The following is a 7,746-nucleotide window of genomic DNA, read 5'->3' as shown; positions in this document are numbered from 1 at the left end:
AAATGTTATTTATTAGCTATATAAGAATTAATAGTTTAAAAATTGCAAATTTTTTAACACTTTACTCAAATTCCAGTCATTTTCATAAAAAAAGTAAGTATATTGACCTAAATGTGTCATGAAAAAAAATAATTTCACAATCACTGGGATATGTTAGAGCAGTCCAGAGTTATCGCTTAAGACCTTTTCATATGAGCTCAGTAAAACAAGAAACACAGACCATATGTTGTAGACGTAGATTTTGTATTATCAGATTTATAAACATGAAACATCCAGACATGTACATACACCCATATCTACTGGCATACAAGCATACACAAAGTTACAGCAGGGAGCAGACAGACATATGATAAGAGATTGGGACGTGGGAGGCCACATAGCTGGTTTCTTGACACTTGTTTCCTCAAATCAATTCTGTATTTGACCCTCCTTTGTCCTCGCCTTTGGAGAATTCTCATCTGTAGCTTCTGCAGAATCCTAAAAAAAAAAAAAAAATCCAGCATGCGGTGTGATAGTGATATACTCATACAGGATATAAACAAGGTTTACAATGACCCCTAGGCCACGTCATTAATGTATTCTACTATGTATAATATGTAAAATGCTAATCATTAACCATATATAACCAAACATATAACACCAACATATTTTAAGCAATAAAAAAAAGATTTTGACTCCAATTCATAAAAACGTATACACTAGAAAACTGGCATAAAAAGCTTCGAAAAGTTGCAGAATATGTGCACAATGCCAGGCTGCACAAAATATTTGTGGATTTTCCTATTTTCATGACATTTTTGCCCTGCTTAAACAAAGTAGGTGGAACTGAGTCATTGTAACCATTGCTCATCAAATTCATGTCTAGAGTAAGATTTTTTGTGAGGTGTACACAGAGGCGCATGCCCCTTAATAAATCAGGCGTCTCGCCCTCCACCCCGCCAAACGACCAGACTGCCGTGGAAAACGCCAGTCTTGATGAATCGGAGGCATGGGATTGACATGATATGTCAAATAGAACAGATCCATCCAAACTAAAAAAATCCAGTAAGCAAAAATTCAAAGAAAAAAATAATTATTTCCTTAACAGGTTCCCAGGTTATCAAAATGGCTGCTTTGAATCAAAAGATGAAACCATTCTGATGGGCCATTTGTATGAAAACCACCATGGATGTTTGGATCAGTGAGGAGTAAGGACCAACTAAATATAACTTTGGAAAGAGTGCTTTACTTTTGTGGTAAAGAGGCCCTCTAGAGCGTTACCAGAGAGGTAGCTGACCAGGTGAAAGTACTTTCCAAGAGTTGAGAAACAAGGCATGAAATATTTGGTCATGGGCAATTAGTTGTTGGTGGGGTTACCCCACTCGTCACACCTTGCATTCAACCCCACGCTTTCCCAATGAATGAGGAGAGGGAGAGCATGCAGTGGATGCTGAGTGTGATGTGTGAGGTAACCCCACCCACAACCCAGCATCCACTGTGGAACACAGAAGAGGGACCTCTGGCTGCATCCAGAACATGAAGTGACATCAGTGGATGTCAGAGGCGCCTGCAGCCGGGGGTCACTTGATGCCTGTGAGTGGCCAGTGATAGCGCCGCTCACAGGCAGTAACACCAGCACAAGGCATTTACAAAGAAACTTATTTTCATCATAAAAATACATTGGCCTATTTTCAATAGTACTTGCAACCCTTTTAATGAGGGTGCATTAAATATTAAATAAAATGGTTACGCAAACTTGATTTGCTGCCGTGAATACGTTTTCCACTTTAACTTTGCACTCATTTTGATCTGGTCTGTTGTGAAATATCATCTATTGATTACATCGTAACATTTTTACTTTGGCCCTGAAGATTTGGGGAGGAAAATCTACTGTATAAAAGCCTCATAAAGACATCATGCCTGAGGGCCCCAAATTTGCTCATTCATGTACATGACAATATACTTACCTGGGTGCTGCTCTCCTCTCCTGTGCTTGGGAGAGACTTCTGAGGAGTGTGAAATGCCTAAAAGTGGATAGAACAATATTGTTATCAATAAATACTTGAGTTCCCTTTATGGCAAGTATAGTAAACTGATGCTCTTCTGATGTGTGTACACGTTAGTGTGGGGTCACATTGTTCCTGATGTGGGGAGGATATTAGACTTTCAAAGAAGTCAGTTACTCTTGGTGCCAAAAAGTAGAAAGATGGTGATATAGCTGTGAGTGAGGTGTGAGCAAAGTTAAGCTGTCAGTCCTACCAAAAAAGACAGGTTGAAGAGCAGAGACATAAATTTGCTTAAAATATGAGGTGGCGGACAAGCTGAAAAGTACGTTTTCACCATAGCGGGCTTGAAGGGGTTTTCCCGCCAACAAAATACATTTTAATGAATAGATCTTGGATGAAAAATAAGTTCCACAATTGAATGTGTTAAAAAAAAAGATCTATGATTAGAGCATTTCCTTCTCCATGTTGCCCGTCTGCTGAGAAGGATGCCGTGATTATAACCGTGCCAATACCTCGGAGTGTTTTTTTTCAGCGCTGCTGACCGCTTGTATGCCACTTGAATTTGGCTGCGGTGTGTGGTACAGCCCCATAGGTAGTTTTAATTAAATCCTATGTACAGCTGTATGAGCGGGTGTATAACATTTATTCCTCCTCTTACCTCTGCCCTGCCCATGGAAACATGGTTACTGATGCATCCTGTTTCAGCGCTGATGCTCGGTGACACGTGCGTTCCATTTGACACACATACGTCCCAAATACCATAAGCATCAGTAACATCACCGGAAATTACGTTTCCTGCTAGTTCTAATCACGGTATGATTGAATAAAAGGATTTGGGCAGAAGGTAATGGTGCGCCTATGGCCAATTTGGACATGATCAGCGACATGAGGTTACAGGTTAGGTGATCTTGAGTGTGCACCAACCTATTGATGTCTCCTCTGAAGAATCTATATTAAGAGGAAACGCGATGGGAATGATTTACCTCCTATCTATTACCCCGGTTTTCAGGATGTCGGACTTTGCAGCATGACATTAACCTGACCGGAAAACAGAGCTACATACCGGTGAGATCTTTCCAATTTTTATTAGGGCTGTAAGTTATGCATTCTGCCTGTTGGAAGATCTCTCACTGAAGAAGCCTTCTTGCTAAATACCTGATTAATTATCTCCAATTGTTTATTCAAATGTGCACTGTCCCTAGAGGGATTTATTTCTTTTTTTATGTCTTTGCATCACATGTGTATTGTTGGTACAAATTTCTGGGAAAAGCAAGTAACTTTTTATGGTAATGGTTGTGCCACGTAGCAAACATGTGATCTGTCGCAAAATCGATTGTTTGCGTATAGTCTAGGGCCCTATTGTGCATAAGACCTGTAGGCTCACATATCTGCCTGTCACTATCTTGATTTTAAAATAGAAATTAAAAGTTATTTTTTAGCACCACTTTATACTTATCCTAAGGCTGAGTGCCCACTATGCGTTTTTCAATCGTTTTTGCTGCGGAATTTCCGCAGCAAAAATGCTTAAAAAACGCTTGGTAATACGAGCCCAATGGTCCCCAATGATAATCCGCATGTGCTGTGCATATGCTGCAGAAATTTCCGCTGCGGATTATCATTGCGGAAAAAATACGCAGCATGTCCATTAATTTTGCAGATACGCAGCGTAATTGCCGCCATTGACTTGCATTGAATCACTTATGCACATGCGGATATTAAGCAATTCAATGTGCAGATGGTACCCGGGTCTGGAGAAGAGGAGACTCTCCTCCAGACCAGGGTACCATAGTACCTGTAAAAAAACAAATTTAAAATAAAAAATAAACATTATACTTACCTTCTGATGGCCCCCGGTGTTTTCTCCTGTGCGTCCAGTCTCTTGTACGGCTCGCGATGGTCTAAAAGGACCTGCAGTGACGTCATTTAGTCATGTGACAGGTCACGCGACTGCCGACATCAGCAGTCGCGTGACCTGTCACATGACTAAATGATGTCATGAAAGGTCCTTTTAGACCATCGCGAGCCTTACAAGAGACTGGACACACCGGAGAAAACACCGGGGGCCATCAGAAGGTAAGTATAATGTTTATTTTTTATTTTTTACCATTTTTATTCTTTTTTTTAACTATTACTTGGTCACACTATATAAATCCATGCCGGTTGCATGGATTTATATAGTGTGACCAAGTTGTCAAGCACTTTTCCAAGTGATGCTAAAATCTCTTGGAAAAGCGCTTGATAACCCGCATGCAGAAATGCATGCAAAAACGCTTGACAAACGCTTCTACCTGGCGGGAAAAACGCATGTAAAATCTGCATGCGTTTTTCCTGCCAGGGAGAAGCGGAAAAAATCTGCAGTATTTCTGCATCGTGGGCACTTAGCCTGACAGCCAATTTAGATGTCCAAAAATTGAAAAAGTGGCTTATTTAATACTAAAGTCCCACACCATTAATAGCCGCTTAGCAGTTGCTCCCACCAACTGGCTATAGTCCTTACAAAACGGAAAACGGCACAAGTTATTTTTCTTCAAAATGTATAAAAAAAATATTTTATCAAGTGTATGTATATATATATATATACATATACACACGTAATAGAAATAACTTTGCAGTATATTCACCACTGTTACCAAATCATCCAAACTGTGGTACAGGCTTGAGCAAGCTTCCACAGTTGTGATTCCCTTATCGTTGGTCAATGTCTCTGCTCTGATGCTCAATCTATGGAAGTGCAAGTCTGCACAGGGATCACTCACACCCAGGATCTGTCTGCAAGTCCGATGCTTGCTCAAGCCGGTACCGCAGTCTGGATGATTTGTTCACAGTGGTGAATATACTGCAAAGTTATTTCTATTACTTGTATATATATACTGGATATAATATTTTTTGGATAAATTCTAAAGAAAAACAACTTCATCAGCCAAATTAGATGGCCATAAATGCTATGTGAAGATAAGACATCAGCTGCCTTCACTGTGAACTGTAAAATGGTGATAAATTCTGTCATAAAAATCTGTAAGGCTATGCGCCCACGATGCAGAAATGCTCCGGATTTTTTCCTGAGCATTTCTGAATCTCCCTGGCAGAAAAAACGCATGCGGATTGTACATGCAGATTGTACATGCGGATTGTACATGCGGATTGTACATGCGGATTGTACATGCAGATTGTACATGCGGATTGTACATGCGGATTATACATGCGGATTGTACATGCAGATTGTACATGCGGATTGTACATGCGTTTTTCCTGCCAGGGACATGCGGATGTGAAGCGTTCTTCACTTGCATTTCCGCATGCGGGTTGACAAGCGCTTTCCAAGCGATTTTAGCATCACTTGGAAAGTGCTTGACAACTTGGTCACACTATATAAATCCATGCAAACTGCATGGATTTATATAGTGTGACCGTAAAAAAATGGTAAAAAATAAATCTATACTTACCTTCCGATGGCCCCCGCAGTCTTGCTTCCCTCCGTCCTGGCTAGCCGGCAGCTCGCAGTACACTGAAGGACCTGCCGTCACATGACTATGACATCAGCGCAGGTCCTTCAGCCCACCGCGAGCTGCCGGCAAGCGAAGACAAGGAGACCGGGGACCGTCAGAAGGTAAATATAATATTTATTTTTTATTTTATTCTTTTTTTTCACAGGTTCTATGGTACCCGGGTCTGGAGGAGAGTCTCCTGTCCTCCACACCCGGGTACCATCCGCACATTGAAACGCATGGATTCCGCATGTACAGATGCAGTGATGCGGATGACATGTGTTCCAATGCAAGGCAATGGCGGCGAAATCGCAGTGCTTCCGCAAAATAATTGGTAGTGCTGCGTTTTTTTCCGCAATGATAATCTGCAGAGGAAATTTCCGCAGCATGTGCACAGCACATGCGGTTTATCATTGGGGAACATGGCAGTGCGTTTTTTAAGCGTTTCTGCAGCGTTTTTGCCTCTGCCGAAATGCTTAAAAAAACGCATCGTGGGCACACAGCCTTAGAGTCTTTCCACCTTGAAAATAATCACAAACATATCAAATGTTTTACTTGGGAAAAAAGTACAATATTTTGACGGACTATCCAGGAATTTCTGGACAACTGGCAACCCTACTCATCAAAACTTCTGAAAAATCAATATGTCAACAGTTTTATAGAACAACAGAAACCCTTTAACATATAATGTAATGTTAAAAGGTTTCTATTTTTATATCATGTTGTTTTCATTAAAATTCTCTAATAGAATATTTAAAGTGATTCACTAATGGGAGATTCACCTTTTTTGCTTGCTGTATTTCTTCTGTGGATTTTGACCGTCCCTTCACTGCATGCTTCTGGGGAGAAGATGCCTGCAGAAGGAATTCAGTGCTGTAAGATTAAGACTGCACAAACATTTAGAAGACAATTGTTTTTTCTAAAATCTACGCAGATTTGTCAATAAAGATGAACATTTGACGTTTCTAGGGTTGTCACTTATCTGCTCAGTGTATCCCTAGTCTGTTGGCTAAACACACTTTACAGTCTTGGGGAAGTTTATGCCAAATGATCCAAGGACCCTTCCAGCAGTCAGCCAGAAATCACCCAAAATGCAAAACCTGCCAACAGCCGCTCAATTTTTGTCTCATTTTTTGGACTTACAATTCTAGTTTCCTCCTGCAGCTTCCCAGATAATTATGAATTCTAGGTGTTACATTGTACTTTCCCATTGAAGTGACATTTATCTGTCTAGAGTTTCTACATCTTATCAATAAAGTCTATTTTTATGCTTTTTCAAAACATCATTAAACAGCAGAAGTGATATATAATAATGATTATTCTAAATAGCATTAGAAAAGGTCACTTTATCATTTATTTATGGGTAGAAGACTTGTTGATGAACTTATATTTACTGGATGTAATGGGTAAAAGCTTGTCTTCATGAGGAAATGTACATGAAATTTTACCTCCCATTCTAAAATGTCCAATATATATACAGTACAGACCAAAAGTTTGGACACACCTTCTCATTTAAAGATTTTTCTGTATTTTCATGACTATGAAAATTGTACATTCACACTGAAGGCATCAAAACTATGAATTAACACATGTGGAATTATATACTTAACAACTGAAAATATGCCTTATATTCTAGGTTCTTCAAAGTAGCCACTTTTTGCTTTGATGACTGCTTTGCACACTCTTGGCATTCTCTTGATGAGCCTCAAGAAGTAGTCACCGGAAATGGTCTTCCAACAATCTTGAAGGAGTTCCCAGAGATGCTTAGCACTTGTTGGCCCTTTTGCCTTCACTCTGCGGTCCGGCTCACCCCAAACCATCTCGATTGGGTTCAGGTCTGGTGACTGTGGAGGCCAAGTCATCTGGCGTAGCACCCCATCACTCTCCTTCTTGGTCAAATAGCCCTTACACAGTCTGGAGCTGTGTTTGGGGTCATTGTCCTGTTGAAAAATAAATGATGGTCCAACTAAACGCAAACCGGACGGAATAGCATGCTGCTGCAAGATGCTGTGGTAGCCATGCTGGTTCAGTATGCCTTCAATTTTGAATAAATCCTCAACAGTGTCACCAGCAAAGCACCCCCACACCATCACACCTCCTCCTCCCTGCTTCACGGTGGGAACCAGGCATGTAGAGTGCATCCGTTCAACTTTTCTGCGTCGCACAAAGACATGGTGTTTGGAACCAAAGATCTCAAATTTGGACTCATCAGACCAAAGTACCGAGTTCCACTGGTCTAATGGGGACAGACAGGGCAATCTGTCACAAAGACCGGG

The 7,746-nt window shown here is 40.7% G+C and overlaps 1 long non-coding RNA gene across 1 annotated transcript in view; it reads right to left on the bottom strand.

The window, feature by feature from the left end:
• Positions 1-222: 222 nt before the first annotated feature.
• LOC141164973 (uncharacterized) overlaps positions 223-7,746 on the bottom strand; it is a 77,934-nt gene continuing 70,410 nt past the window's right edge. The window contains exons 3-5 of the long non-coding RNA XR_012251008.1: positions 6,253-6,324; positions 1,947-2,003; positions 223-477 (exon numbers count right to left, since the gene is read on the bottom strand). This is a non-coding gene — a long non-coding RNA (uncharacterized lncRNA). The remainder of the gene's footprint in view (positions 478-1,946; positions 2,004-6,252; positions 6,325-7,746) is intronic.

Source organism: Phyllobates terribilis, unplaced genomic scaffold (genome assembly GCF_046119375.1).
Source record: "Phyllobates terribilis strain yellow unplaced genomic scaffold, ASM4611937v1 Scaffold_11__3_contigs__length_659146591, whole genome shotgun sequence".
Classification (NCBI taxonomy): Eukaryota; Metazoa; Chordata; class Amphibia; order Anura; family Dendrobatidae; genus Phyllobates; species Phyllobates terribilis.
The sequence above is the reverse complement of the archived record's forward strand: the minus strand, read 5'-3'. Positions and strand labels throughout refer to the sequence as shown.